This window comes from Tursiops truncatus, chromosome 1 (genome assembly GCF_011762595.2).
Source record: "Tursiops truncatus isolate mTurTru1 chromosome 1, mTurTru1.mat.Y, whole genome shotgun sequence".
NCBI classification, from domain to species: Eukaryota; Metazoa; Chordata; class Mammalia; order Artiodactyla; family Delphinidae; genus Tursiops; species Tursiops truncatus.
The window spans coordinates 5172776-5188889 of record NC_047034.1 but is presented as its reverse complement, the minus strand read 5'-3'; the positions used below and the strand labels follow the sequence as shown (position 1 = coordinate 5188889).

Genomic DNA, 16114 nt, shown 5'->3' with positions numbered 1-16114 from the left:
AAAGTGAGTAAGTTATACCATATACATATATACATCCACTCTTTTTCAGATTCTATTTCCATATAGGTCATTACAGAGTACTGAATAAGAGTTCCCTATGCTATACAGTAGGTTCTTATTAGTTATCTATTTTATATATAGTAGTGTATATATGTCAATCCCAATCTCCCAGTTTATCACCCCCTCCTTTTCCCCTTTGGTAACCATAAGTTTGTTTTCTATATCTGTGATTCAATTTCTGTTTTATAAATAGGTTTATTGGTACCATTTTTTAGATTCCACATAAAAGTGATATTGTATGATATTTGTCTTTCTCTGTTTGACTTACTTCACTCAGTATGACAATCTCGAAGGTCAATTCCTTTAGCTGCAAATAGCATCATTTTGTTCTTTTTTATGGCTGAGTAATATTCCACTGTATATATGCACCACATCTCCTTTATCCATTCCTCCATCAATGGACATTTAGGTTGCTTCCTTGACCTGGCTATTGTAAATAGTGCTGCAATGAATATTGGGGTGATTGTATCCTTTCGAATTATGGTTGCCTCCAGATACTTGCCCAGGAATGGGATTGCTGGATCATATGGTAGTTCTATTTTTATTCGTTTTTAAAGAAATCTCCATACTGTTCTCCACAGTGGCTGTACCAATTTACATTCCCACCAACAGTGTAGGAGGGTTCCCTTTTCTCCACACTCTCTCCAGCATTTATTGTTGTAGATTTTTTTTTTAAATTATTTATTTATTTATTTATTATTTTTGGCTGTGTTGGGTCTTCGTTTCTGTGCGAGGGCTTTCTCTAGTTGTGGCAAGCGGGGGCCACTCTTCATCACGGTGCGTGGGCCTCTCACTATCGCGGCCTCTCTTGTTGTGGAGCACAGGCTCTAGACGCGCAGGCTCAGTAGTAGTGGCTCATGGGCCTAGTTGCTCCATGGCATGTGGGATCTTCCCAGACCAGGGTTCGAACCCGTGTCCCCTGCATTGGCAGGCAGATTCTCAACCACTGCGCCACCAGGGAAGCCCCTGTTGTAGATTTTTTCATAATGGCCATTCTGACCGGTGTGAAGTGATACCTCATTGTAGTTTTGATTTGCATTTCTCTAATAATTAGAGTTGTTGAGCATCTTTTAATGTACCTCTTGGCCATCTGTATGTCTTCTTTGAGAAATGTCTATTTAGATCTTCCACCCATGTTTTGATTCAGTTGTTTGTTGTTGTTTTTTTTTTATATTGAGCTGCATGAACTGTTTGTATATTTTGGAGATTAATCCCTTATAAGTTGCTTTGTTTGCAAATATTTACTCCCATTCTGTGGGTTTTCTTTTCATTTTGTTGATGGTTTCCTTTGCTGTGCAAAAGCATTTAAGTTTAATGAGGCTCCATTTGTTTATTTTAGTTTTTATTTTCATTACTCTCAGAGATGGATGAAAAAAGATATTGCTGCAATTTATGTCAGAAATTGTTCTGCTGATGTTTTCCTCTGAGAGTTTTATAGTATCCCGTCTTATATTTAGGTCTTTAATCCATTTTGAGTTTGTTTCTGTGTATGGTGTTAGAGAATGTTCTAATTTCATTCTTTTACATGTAGCTGTCCAGTTTTCCCAGCACCACTTATTGAAGAGACTGTCTTTTCCCCATTGTATATTCTTGCCTCCTTTGTCATAGATTAGTTGACTATTGGTGTGTGGGTTTATCTCTGGACTTTCTATCCTGTTCCATATCATTTTTCACAGAATTAGAACAAAAAATTTTATAATTTGTATGGAAACACAAAAGACCCTGAATAGCCAAGGCAATCTTGAGAAAGAAAAATAGCTGGAGGAATGAGGCTCCCTGACTTCAGACTATAGTACAAAGCTACAGTAATCCAAACAGTATGGTACTGGCACAAAAACAGGAATAAAGATGAAGAGTGTTTTTGTAATTCACCCTGTATTACGCAGCTTTCATTAGATTATGCTGCAACAATCAAACTCAACATCTTAGCAGTTTACAACAACAAAGGTTTATATTTTGTTCCCACCGCATATTGCGGGCAGGTTGACTGTAACTCTACTTCATGTATCTTCATCCGGAGACACAGGTTGAAGAGGTAATCCCTTTTTAGAACTGGTGTTTTCACAGCAGAGGGAAAGCGCATTGGTAGAACCATGTCATAGCTTCAGTGCGTATGTGACCTATGTCAGTCTGGCTCACATTTAATTCATCAAAGCAGGTTATGTGGCTAAGCCTGATGTCTTTGAACCAGGTATATATTAAGGCAGAAAATATTTGAAACAAATAGTATGGTCTGCTTAACTTTTCCCTTGTTTCCAACTTCCAGAGGGCAATTTCTATACAAATTTATTTAAATAAACATTAAGGATGAATATTAAAAATGTACTGACATTGACAAACATTTCAACAAATATTTATTAAGTAGTTAATATGAGCAAGGTAATGACTATAGAAAATACCATTGTTCTCCAGGCAAATTTACATTGTAGTGGGCTGGACAGATGTATAAAGGCTGTTCACACATTGTTGTCAAAGAGAATAATCACGCTTTAAAGTATTGTCAGAGATCTGTGCATGTATCTAGGCATTCTTTTCCGATGTAGATAGAGAAAATTTAGTCCAAAAAATCAAACTAGTCTTGTGATACGAAGAAATGTTTTCTGAAAATAAATATAATCAAGCTTGCTTTGAAATCATTAACCCTACTAAAATTAATTATATTTTGAGGTTAAGTTCAACTCAGAATTTAGGCAATAGCATATCCGGTTTGTATATTATAAATTCCTAGTTATCTCCATCCTCATTTCATTTACTGATATCATTAGAAACTTGAAAGGAAAAACTGTTTCTCCCTCTATTCACCAGTCTTCTCACACCCAACACAGTCAACACTCTGGTCACCAACTGTGGGGTAGTTTTGCCCTCACCAAGCAATTCTCCAATTCTCTGTGCACACCAACTGGGTGTCCTACATTTCAGCTAAATTCTGACGCTGTCTACCTGGGGCTAGCTCAGACCTCACAGGTTAAGGGCTCTGTCCCACTCCCATCTCCCCCACTTCAGACACCAATTGCAAGTCTAGGTTGTCACCTGTGCTTCTGACTCGCTGGCTATAAATAAGAGGTTCCCACAACCACTTCCTCAGGTTTGATAATTTGCTAGAGTGGCTAACAGAACTCAGTGCGAAAACAAGTTTACTTACTAGTTTACTGGTTTATTATAAAAGGATACAACTCTGGAACAGCCAGATGGAAGAGATGCCCAGGGTAAGGTGTGGAGGCAGGAGGGACGGACTCGGAGCTTCCACGCCCTCTCCAGGCGAGCCACCCTCCCAGCCCCTCCATGGGTTCATCAACCCAGAAGGTCTCCAAATCCCCACAGTTGGGTGTTTTTATGGATGCTTCATTACGTAGGCATGGTGATCAAATCATTGATCACAGGTGATTACCTCAACTTCCTGTCCCTGTCTCCTCCCCAGAGGTCAGAGGATGGGGACGAAAGTTCCAACCCTCTAATCCCTTGGTTGGTTACCCTGGCAACTAGGTCCCATCAGGTGTTTATCTAGGGGTTTTCCAAAATCACCTCGTTAACATAAACACTGGTGTGCTTGAAAGGGCTGTTGTGAATGACAAGGCACTGCTTTCACCTTTATCACAGGAACTATTGATATTTCAGGAACCAAGGACAAAGACCAAATAATATAAAAATGATGCTCCCAGGGCTCTTAAGAAATTACAAGAATTTGAAGAGCTATGTGCCAGGAACCATGGATGAAAACTTAAAAAAAATATTTCTTATTATATCACAATGTCACACACCTCTGTGAGAGGCTGGGTAAGGAAAGAGAAGAGAAATAAAATGCAAAGCTTTACATTTTAAGTATCAATGCCTGAGAATTGCATCAAACTCACTATTATAAGAAGCTATTATTAAAAGATAAACTGAGCCATATTAAAATTTTAAGAGTTTATCTGAGTAAAAATAGATTTGAATGCCAAATTGCACAGTCAGAATTTGGAAATACTGATTGCACTATTTATGAGACCTTCTAAATTTTGGTACACTGGACAGTTTAAAACTTTTGGTGCCCTGAATTATATAGCCTTTGGGTAGAAACAGCATCAGAGTCTGCCTCCAGACTTTGGGCTTGATGAAGAAAAACATTAATGCAAATATAATGGGCAATGAGAAATCAAAAAGTATAATCAAAGGAGAGAGATGCAGTGGGAACCTCATCAATCCAGCCTGTGAATAGGTTCCACCTGTGAATAATGACCTATTGCTTAAACCATAAGAAATAAAGGTATTAAAGACTGTGTATCACCAGTGCATGTGCTACAAGTATAATTTCAAATATCAACATACTGTATATTCTCAAAGGGAATTTGTTGTGAGACGGGTGAATTTCAAAGAGCCATGAACTTTGGGAATAAACTGACTTCCAAAAAATCTAAATATCATACTGACCATGTATGCTATTAAGCACATTTCTCTAAGGCTTTTTTTTCCCTCAATAGGTAATCATGAACACTGGAATTGTTTAGAGTGAAGATTGTCACAAAGATATATCTCATTAATTCTTAGGGTCAATTGTGTGCCTACCATCAATATAATTGTTTATTTTTTAGGTGAAGGGTAGTTTTTATTATGTCCTTTTCCTGGGAAATATTTCACTGTTTATTGATCAAAGCTGATGAATTCATATTTATGAAGGCAACATTTTCTTATGTAACTCTATTTTCTTTTGCTATTTTATGGAATATATGTAACCATATTTTGCAAACTAAATTGGTCAGTGAGATTGTGTGTACAGCAATGGTTTACACAATTTAAAGTGTAAAATAAAGACATGGGGGGTCATTTAAATAATGGGTTTTTTGTATGGGTTCTAAATCCAGATGTTGTGATTCAGTTATTCCTGGTGGGACCCAGGAATCAGGTTTTTTCTTTTCCTTAAAAACAAACCCCACATGACTGTGATGCATGTCTTTTACAGATTAGACTTTGAGACACTAATCCATAGTTTAACAAAGTAGGAGTTGGTAAATGATTGATTCTTAAAGTGTGGTGAAAACTGGCATGAGGGAAGAAGCAGGGAGAGTAGGGGAGTAACAGGGGTAAGAAAAAGGCGAGAAGCAGCCAAGGGCACAGCGCATTTGGGACCTATTAATAGAAAAAGGGAACGGGGGAGTGACGTGAGATGAGGGGCTGCGGGCAGGGTGCACATGAGAAAAGGCTTTAAGTGCCGCAATGGACAGTGATTAGATAGTCACAGGTGCCCAAATGTTTTCACACCGTGGTCCAAAGAGAAAGGATAATATATGCACACCACACTTACCACGTAGTCAGGACTGTTGGCAGCAAGGGTGACCACCTGGTGGCCTGCGGCTCTGGCACCCCTGTAACCTACTCTGGGCACACGTTTGGGAAGTGCCAGGAAGGACATGGGAAGCCACTGAGGGACTTGAAACAGGAACACTGACATGGCCACAATGAGGAGGTTCTGGAGGGCAAGGCTGTTAGGTAGGAGACCTCGAATGAAATGATGGGGACCTGAACTGTGTGGTTATAGTAAGGAGGAAGAAACAAGGGTGGCTTAAAATATTTCGGGGGGAAATCAGCTTCATGTTTGATGAGAAATGAGAGAGGGAAAGGGAGTATTGTGAAGGATGACTTCCAGGCCTCCAGCATGTCCACCTTAAATAATGCTATGATGTCATCGACTGAAATCATAAAGGCAAAGAAGAAAGTAGGGTGCATACTTACACTTTTTTTTTTTTAATGCCTACAGCACCAGGTATTCCCAGACGGTCTCCCACCCAAGTACTAACCAGGCCCGACCCTGCTTAGCTTCCAATATCAGACGAGATCCCGCGCGTTCAGAGTAGTATGGCCATAGTTGCATACTTACACTTTAAACCTGTCTATTTTGAAACGTAATTGAGACATTCAGGTGAAGATGTCCATCAGGCAGTTAGAGACGCCCCTCCAAAGTTTAAGGGAGAAACTCAATTACGGATAAAGAGTCGAATCCTCACTTGCTAATTCAGTAACTACCATTGAGCCCACACTATGGACTGTTTTCCATGACAGGAACAGGGCACACAAATATCTGAGAGAAGTTCTATAAAATATTTTCACATTGTGTATCAAAAGCCTTAAATAAGAATGTTCATACCTAACAACCTAGAAACTCTTTGAGAAAAATAATAATTGAAAATTAGGGCAAAGATTAACATGCCAAGGTAGCCATAACATTTGCATATAGTGGGAAATTAGAAATAACTTTAATGAAATCAATCAAGCACATTTGTACTAAGAAAATGTTTGAAATATAAATTGTGTTGCTTTATGCTCTGGTATCTAGAGATGCTTTCAAAGACAAACAAAATCCAGTAACCAAAATGAAATTAAAATAATTCAAATGTTTCCTGGGCTCTCTTAAGAAAAAAAAAAAACAGAATATAATACACAGAAAAACTGCAAAAAATACTTTCTCCATTTTTATGTTCTCAATATCTCTGACTACTTCCCAAAGTCCAGTCTCTCAGCCTCCCCAAAGCTCCTTTCTTTTGAAGTCCTCATAGGCCCCCCTTTCTTGCCTCTTGGAAATAAATCTCTATCTCATAAAAATTCCCTGTCCTAGATTTTCAAGTTCCATTTCTCTCTTTTTCCATTATATTAATTTTGCATCACAAAAACCCAGGAACAAAGCTGGCGAGGATCAAATGTTTCATAGTGGTTAGGAGAGGGGTAAGGAGGATGAGCAAACAAAGCCAAATTTCCTCTAGTGAATAAGGAAAGAGGGAAAGAATGTCAACACTTATTCAGAAATTAACTTTTGCCTCTCAAAAAATTGTAAGTGATAAAAAACCCATGCGGGATGTCAAATTGTATAGCATGTACAACACACAGTATGTGATGTAAAAAATAGGCAAAATTTTTAATCACCATAGAATAGTATTTGTACTAAAATAAATCTTATTTCAAAATAGTATAGGTATTCCAACAATTGTGGGCTTAAATTTTAAGTCACAGAGCTTCTGCTAACAGAAGGAGCTATATAGGGAAAAAAATATTAAGTAAATATTTGCTGTTTTTAAGATGCTAAAAATATATACTTACTAGAGAGAAATCAGTTTCAAAAATATGTAAGAAATGAGAAATAGTTTATTTCAATTGTAAGGTGAGTGACCTTGAACCATTTTACTTAAACTCTGCATTTTCCATCCCTGCAAAATGGAAATGGTGATTATGTCCAACTGCATTGCAGTATTGCGAGGACTGAATAAATTCATGTATGCGCGACATCCACTCTGCTCTACCAGTAGCTGAGGTCTTAACTTCAGATTGACAATCAAACTCAAAATTCACCATAGGCTTCAGCAAGCACCAGTTTTGGTTATCTTTAAGAAGGTTTGCAGAACAAGCATCATGGCACACAAAACAACTTGGCAGTAGTCCCATATTTCCTAGGTACAGCTCTCAATGTCCTGGCCATCCTGCACACTGGGTGTGTGGCATCACCAGGGGCAAAGTTGACTAGACACAGCTTCAGCCCAGGGTAGCCATCGGCTCTGAGGTCCTTTCAGCTTTTATAATGAGTCCTGTGCCTATACCCTCTGTGGGTCACATCTCCCCAGGTTGATGTGAATAGCCCCCGTGCTCCAGGACAGCTCCATTCCATTAGTTCCCAGTTACTCATAGACAGCCTTAACGATGATTACAAGTGCTTAGTCTGGGACATGGGATTCTCACTTATCTTGCATCTGATTTAGATGCAACTATTCCTCATTTGCTGCTGCAAGACTAAAGGTCGAATCTTCAGGCCTGCTTTACACAGACACATAGTAAGCACATAAAAATCTTACAATCATTGCATTTGTCTTTCAAAAATGGATAAATCAAGTGTTCATTATAATACTATAATTATTTTAAAAAGAGAACAAGGAAATCCACTGCTTGGTTGACATATCTTTTCTTCCTTGATTTTTTTTTTTTAAATGATCATTGCTGAAATTAGGTGTTCACCCTATGCTCTGTCACAATCCTTTCATTTCTAGTAAAATTTAAACCTACTCTGTCCTTGAAAGCAGTTTGTGTTGCAGGTCAATAATTATCATATCATGTAACAATTCAGTGAAGCGGGAGTGAGGGATTTTGACAAGTTGTGGTCTTGAGTGTAAGTGGCTGAAATAGGTCGGGAGTGAAGGCTACTGTAGTGTGAGATTGGTCGTTAACCTGTGAAGGATGATTCTGATCAACACTGAAGTCCCTCTGGCTGGGAAGTGACCTGGATGGTAGTTGGGATAATTGGTAGGAGGGAGTGGAAAGGCGAGGCTCCATGTGCTCCAAGGGCATGGCTTCTAAGAAGATTGTGCAAGGAAATGATGGCTAAACTACTTTGAATGATAAGTGACCATGGATTTGGGGGTCAGAGAGTAAAAAGAGAGAATTTGGAAAGAAATGGAGGAGTGGGGAGAGCTTGGTCAACTTGGCAGAGGCCACAGCTTCCGGAGAAAAATAGCCAGTGAAACGTTCCTCTCTGTGGGGTGTACAAAGGGTGAGGAATGAGAATGTCAGAGTCTCAATTTTAACTCCTCTGTATTACCGCATTTTAAAGCCTCTCTGTCCCTCCAAACTTTCGGTAAGATTTTATTACCTTTCTAGCCTTGGGGAGTGGAATTGTGAAGAATGGTAATAATGGTGGAACTGAGCTATGAACAGTATATTGTGACTCCCATTTGCCTCCCTGCTGAGGCCAAAGTGATGGGAACAAGGGTTTTTGAGAGATCACAGTCCAGAAGTTTTGAGAGGTGATGCTGGCTCAGGAGGCAACCTCTTCCCATTTTCACCAGAGGACGAGCCTGCCAGGGAAACACACATGCTGATTAAATAGTGAAGAGAATCATCTACATAGAATTAAAGCTGTCTCAATAAATCTTACTTTTAAGGAATTACTAATTTATTTATTCTCTGAATTAGAAAAGAATCTACTTTTTGTAAAGTTTTCCTGGCCTGTGTGAGTGTCTAGGACTTCTTAGCCAGCACAGTAAAGTCACAGTGTTTTTCTAGAATTAATCTTCAGGTTCTCAGTACCGAAGGACCCCTGGGTGCCGTGGATGCCCTCTTAATGCACCACCCAGCCCTGTGATTTTATAAAGAAATCACTAACACAGGTATCATTTTTTGCATTATAATTTTATAAAAATTTTGTTTATATCTGTAATTTAAAGGAAAACCTTATGGTCATCAGAGATAATGAATATTTGATTTGATTATTTAACTGAGTCATTTTGTCTCTGGTTCACGGGTAAAAGGAAAACTGTTTTGAATTCTATTAATTTTTTACTTCATTGAGTATTGGACATTTATGAATAAAAGTTCATAAAGATCAGAGAATTCTCAAATTAAACTTAGGTTGATAGATTCATTTATTGTGTAATATTTATATGCTTTTGAAATTCCAAAAATTCACATTGTATCATATATTCAGAGGTCACAGGACAGGTAAAAAGAATTTCTGGAATATAAACTGAATAAATAGGAGTCAATTAAGAAAGAAATGTCCATCGACAGATGAATGGATAAAGAAGATGTGGCACATATATACAATGGAATATTACTCAGCCATAAAAAGAAATGAAATTGAGTTATTTGTAGTGAGGTGGATGGACCTAGAGACTGTCATGCAGAGTGAAGTAAGTCAGAAAGAGAAAAACAAATACCATATGCTAACACATATATATGGAATCTAAAAAAATAAATAAATGGTACTGATGAACCTAGTTGCGGGGCAGGAATAAAGAGGTAGACATAGAAAATGGACTTGATGACATGGGGTGGGAGGGCGAAGCTGGGGCAAAGTGAGAGTAGTAGCATCGACATATATACACTATGGAATGTAAAATAGTTGTCTGGTGGGAAGCAGCAGTGTAGCACAGGGAAATCAGCTTGGTGCTTTGCGATGACCTAGAGGGGTGGGATAGGGAGGGTGGGAGGGAGGCTCAAGAGGGAGGGGATATGGGGGCAGGTATATGCATATGGCTGATTCGCTTTGTTGTGCAACAGAAACTAACACAGTATTGTGAAGCAATTATACTCCAATAAAAACCTATTAAAAAAAAAAAGAAAGAAAGGTAGAACTTGATGATAAAGAGACTGACTTTGGTAAACACTAAGTTGGGAAGATATAATAAAGTTGGTCCTAGCCCTTTGAACAGTAGAGTAACTTTAACCTACTGTAACCAACCTGGTATCTTCTCCAAATCTCCTGATGCAATACCTGACATTTCTCCTCATTGTTTGTTGCTTTTGCTAGTTCAAACTCTCCAGAAGGTTCATTTATGAAAAGACAATTCCACGTTAATTCATCAATCCATCAACATAGATTTACTTTCAGTTTCTTAACTTAGAGACTTGAAACAACAAGACCTAAAGTAGATTACCTGTGGAGAGCTTGGAAAAGATTGTAAGCATAAGAAACTGGTTATCGTGACCCCTATAGTGGGGACCCTGACTGACCCCAGTGCAGCATGGGGATACTGACTTCTCATTGTGAGAAAGACAGATGCTAAAGAAAGATGCTGGAGGCAGTAATAAGGCAAAATTCACTCATGCTTAATTTATCTAAGTCTTGTCTGAAAATTCTAATTTTCACTCTACTCGTGAAGGAAAAAGAAATACAACTAATCAAATGATCCACCAGGAATTGCCTTCCTTCTTAGTTATACAAACTTGGGTAAAAACAAAAAAAGGGGATTAAGAGGTACAAACTTCCAGTTATAAAATAAATAAGCCATGGGGATGTAATGTACAGCAGAGGGAATATAGTCAATAATATAGTAATAACATTGTATGGTGATGGATGGTAACTAGGTTTATTATGGTAATCATTTCATAACGTATGAAAATATTGAATCGCTATGTTGTACAACTGAAACTAATATAAAATTCTAAATCAGTTAAACTTCAGTAAGAAAACCAAGTGCAAAAAAATAGAAATTCGTTACATTTAAAGATTATGTTGCATTTAAAGGTTATATTCTATTCTTAATTTTTTGAGGAATCTCCAAACTGTTCTTCATAGTGGCTGCACCAGTTTACATTCTCATCAACAGTGCAGTAGGGGTCCCTTTTCTCCACATGCTCTCCAGCACTTGTTATTTTTTACCCTTTTGATAATAGCCATTGTAATGGGCGTGAGGTGGTATCTCATTATGGTTTCAATTTGCATTTCCCTGATGATTAGTGATATTGAGCATCTTATCACGTGTCTGTTGGCCACTGTATGTCTTCTTTGGAAAAGTGTCTATTTAGGTCCTCTGCTCATTTCTTAATTGGGTGGTTTGTTTTTCTGATGTTGAAATGGATGAGTTCTTTGTATATTTTTAGATATTAACCCCTTATCAGATATATTACCATATGAGCTAGCTATTCCACTTCTGGGTATTTACTTGAAGAATACAAAAGCACTAATTCAAAAAGGTATATGCACCCCTATGTTCACCACAGTATTATTTTCAATAGCCAAGATATGGAAACAACCCAAGTGCCTAGTGATGGATGAATGGATAAAGAAGATGTGGTATATATACATATGATGGAATATTACTCAACTATAAAAAGAAATACAGTCTTGCCATTTGTGACAATGTGGATGGAACTTGATGGTATTATACTAAGTGAAATAAGTTAGATGGAGAAAGACAAATACCATATGATTTCATGCATTTGAGGAATAAATAAATAAATAAAACACATAAATACAGAGAAAAGAATAGTGGTTACCAGAGAGGAAGGGGATAGAGGGAGAGCAAAATGGGTAAAGGGGGTCAACTGTATGGCGATGGATGGAAACTAGACTTTTGTTGATGGGCACACTGTGGTGTATACAGAAGTCAAAATATTGTTGTTCACGTGAAACTTATATACTGTTATAAACCAACGTTACGTCAGTATAAATAAATAAATAAATAAACATTTTTAAAAATTAAAAAAATAAATAACGGTCATATTCTGAAGGGCACTTCCACTTCTGAGCAAGATGGAATAACAGGGACTGGAATTACCCTCTTGTCTGAAGCAATTAAAAACTTGACAATATATATAAAATAATGATTTTTAAGACATGGCTATCAGGTAATAAGGGACAGTCATCTCCAAGTAATGAGAAACAAACAAGAGAGCCCTAATTTCTTGAGCTAACGACCTTGAGAGAGTTTCCAGGAAACAGCATTGGGTGGGGGGACCCAAGCTGAGCTCAGCAAATCACTGAACTGAGGGGGCAAAGCTGAATGTTTGAGGAGACTCTGCCAGAAAGTATTCTCAGTATAAAGTTCTTGAGAGGAGATTGCTGCCCAGAGACAGAGGACCAGAGACATATGCAGAGGCTTCCTCTTGCATATTCAGCTGAGTTCGGATCAGCTCATGCATGTGAGGAAACTACCCAAGACCCAGAAAAGAATATGACCTGAAATGATGGAAGATAATAGCACCCAGCACTCACAGAGGACTGAGAAGAGTACCTGTCCCCACCTGCCGGACTAGATAACTTCATGATTGATGGGACATTGGGTAAACAGAGGAACCTGCCTCAGTAGTGGTATAATTAGCTCTGGACTCCGCCTACTCTTGTCCTACTCAACAAATCTTAAAAGCAAACCTGAAAGGATTAAACTACTTCCAAATAACTGCATCACAGGACAAAGTTCAAGAATATATACAGGAGGACAAAAATAACCAGTACCTAACAGGGGTAAAGTTCACAAATAAAAGAGGCATGCAAAGAAACAAGAAAGTAAGACCCAAATGAAGAGAAAAATCAATTGAAACTGATCATAAACTGACACAGATGTTAGAATTAGCAGATAAGGACATTAAAACAGTTACCACTGCATTCCAGATGTTCAAAAAGTTAAGTAGAAATGTGGACAGTATGAGAAAAGATTTAAGTCAAACTTAAAGAGATTAAAACAACAATGTATGAGATGAACAGTACCCTGGATGGGGTTAGTGGCAAATTAGACATTGAAGGAAAGATTAGTGACACAGAAATAGAAACTGTCCAAAATTAAACAGAGAGAAAGAGCATTTAAAAAGAAAGCAAAGCAAAACAAACAGAAAACAGAGCATCAGTGAGCTGTTCTACAACTTCAAGAGGTCTAATATATGTATAATTTGAGTCCCTGCAGAAGGGGATGAGGAAAAAAAATACTTGAAGAAATAATGGCCAAAGTTCTCCATGGGCCAAACTTTTCTAGTGGATGAAAACTGTAAACCTACAGATCAAACAACAACCATCCCCCCCCAAAAAACAAAAAAAAAACCACCCAACAAACTCAAAATTCCCAAGCACAAGAAACATAAAGAAAACTATACAAAGGCACATCATAATCTCTTTGCTCAAATAAGTGATAAAGAGAAAAATCTTAAAAGTAGCCAGAGGAAAAAAAGACATGTCATACAGAGGAACAAAGACAAGACTGTCAGCAGATTCCCCCTGGGTGAATAGGTAACTAGTGAGGTACTGATGGCAGGTTGATTATATTTTACCACTTCTGAGGTGGAGGGGCGGTAATTTACTCCCACTGACATGACATTATTCTGTTCTTGGGTTTTGTTCCTCCTACCCACCATATCTATCAAAGCAACACAGTCTCCATAGTCACCATCATGCTATTCTATCCAAAACTGTATCCTTCTTTCCTCATTTCTATTCTATTTTGTATCGGGAATGTTGTTTAGGGTTAATATAGTTTAGATCATGGGTTACAAAAGGTCAGGATAGAATTTTCACTGGATGAGGAGAGAAATGGCCATCAACCAGTATGGTAGGCAACCCTAAGATGGCCCACAGTGACCCCCCGGCAATATTCATCATTGTGAAATCCCTTCTTATTGAAGGGACTGAACCTGTCTCCTAAGGAATAAAACAACACAAAAACAATGGATGTCACTTTTGAGATTAGATTACAAAGAACTGTGGCTTCTACCTTGGGTGCTTTCTCCCTTTCTCTTGCCTGCTTGCTCTCAGGGAAGCCAGCTGTCATACTGTGAGCTCTTCTGTGGAGGGGATCACATGGCAGAGAATTGAGGCCCCAGGATAAAAGCCAGTGAGGAACTGAGGCCCCAGGATAAAAGCCAGTGAGGAACTGAGGCCCTCAATCCAATAGCATGCAAGGGACTAAATAAACTCTGACAAAACCACACAAGTGAGTTTGGAAATGGATCCTCCCCTCATTAAGCGTTCAGATGAGACTGCAGCCCCAACCTAATGAAAGACCTTGAGTCAGAGGTTTCCAGCTAAGCTTTGCCTAGAGTCCTGACACAAAGAAACTGTAAATTAAAAAATGTTTGTTGTTTTGGAGGTGATTTGTTATGCAATAAAGGATAACCACTACACTCATAGATCCTGGAATTGGAGGATGCTGTGAATGACGAGAATATGAGGAGAGAGCATTCTGGTGTTTTCTTTTATAGGAGAAATAACTTCATTCTGTTAGGTGGGAGTATATTGTTTTTTATTTTATTTTTTGAAGTTTAGGCATGGAACAGTGATGCGTGTTGATGGCCAATAGGCATGCATATTATTACACGAGTTTTGCTGAACAACAGTATTTGAAAACCCTTTTTCTATGTAGGCAATTTCCCACTTTATAAGTTATCTCTTCCCAAGATAAGAGTCAGACTGCTTGGTGGCTAGAACACAAGGCAGGAAATCTAGACTCTGCCAATCAGACATAATATATGCATGAAACTTGGATTTGGAAGTGAACAGATGAAATGGCAGCTCTGCCCAATGGAATTGGTGTAACATATTCAGGCAAGCATGATGTGATGATGATGGAGCTGTTTGTTTTTTCTTCAAACACAAGTGGGCGGAATTCTGGCATCCAATACTGAAAGTTACCAAGACGCAGAGAAAATGGAGTTTCCCTTAAAGCATTCCTTGTGGGATGGCTGCACACTTCAGAGCCAAGACCTCTGACTTTCAAGAGAGGCCCCAGGCTACCCAATATTCTTTAATAAAATTCTTTTCTGCTTAAAGTAGTCAGAGAAGACTCTGTGGTAGGCAACTAAAATCCTTTTCCTGGTACATTATAACTTATGGAATGGTCCATTATTTTCCCACTGACTTGTCATTATACCTCTGTATATATGCAAGGTTCTAAATGAACCTGTACTACTACCATATCATATTAATTCTTAGAAAGTTTGGTATGCTCTACCTATCTGTTTCTGAAATTACTGAGCTAAAAATCTTTCACATGGTTGGCAAAAGGACGTGGAAAATTATCTTTGTCATTTCATCTATTTTTGATCTTTTTAAGCTTTGTTTTGTGTGCTACTAGTTCATAATTTTATCTTTCTGGTGAATTATTTTATTTATAATTATTCTCTTATTCCTAATAATGCTTTTTTTTAATTTATTTATTTGATTTATTTTTATTTTTGGCTGTGTTGGGTTTTCATTGCTGTGTGCAGGCTTTCTCTAGTTGCAGTGAGCGGGGGCTACTCTTCGTTGCGGTGTGTGGGCTTCTCATTGCGGTGGCTTCTCTTGTTGTGGAGCACGGGCTCTAGGCATGCGGGCTTCAGTGGTTGCAGCACTTGGGCTCAGTAGTTGTGACTCGCAAACTCTAGAGCTCAGGCTTAGTAGTTGTGGCACACAGGCTTAGTTGCTCCGTGGCATATGGGATCTTCCTGGACCAGGGCTCAAACCCCTGTCCCCTGCATTGACAGGCGGCTTCTTAACCACTGCGCCACGAGGGAAGCCCCCTAATAATGCTTTTTATACAAAATCTGTTTGGTATTAATTTAGGTACACCAATTTTATTTTAGTTCATAATTTTCTGAGATAACTTTTTTATTCTTTCATTTCAACCTTTCTGTATCACCATGTTTTTAGGTTAATTTCTGGCACAGAAACTACAGTTAAATTTTGATTTCATATTTAATTTGAAACTTCCTATCATCTAACTGATGATCTGAGCTCATTTATATGTACTGTGATTATTAATATATTTGGGTTTGTTTATGTCATCCTATTTTGTGCTTTCTGTTTACCATGTTTTTTCAGAGTCTCATTTTCCTTCCCCTCCTTTTATGCACTATT

At 38.2% G+C, this 16114-nt stretch overlaps 1 protein-coding gene and 1 pseudogene across 1 annotated transcript in view; one reads left to right on the top strand and one right to left on the bottom strand.

Annotated features, from left to right (window-relative positions):
• CRB1 (crumbs cell polarity complex component 1) overlaps nucleotides 1-16114 on the top strand; it is a 267592-nt gene that overhangs the window by 51615 nt on the left and 199863 nt on the right. The gene's annotated exons all lie outside the window — the stretch shown is intronic.
• On the bottom strand, nucleotides 5783-5901 carry LOC117309663 (5S ribosomal RNA; annotated as a pseudogene).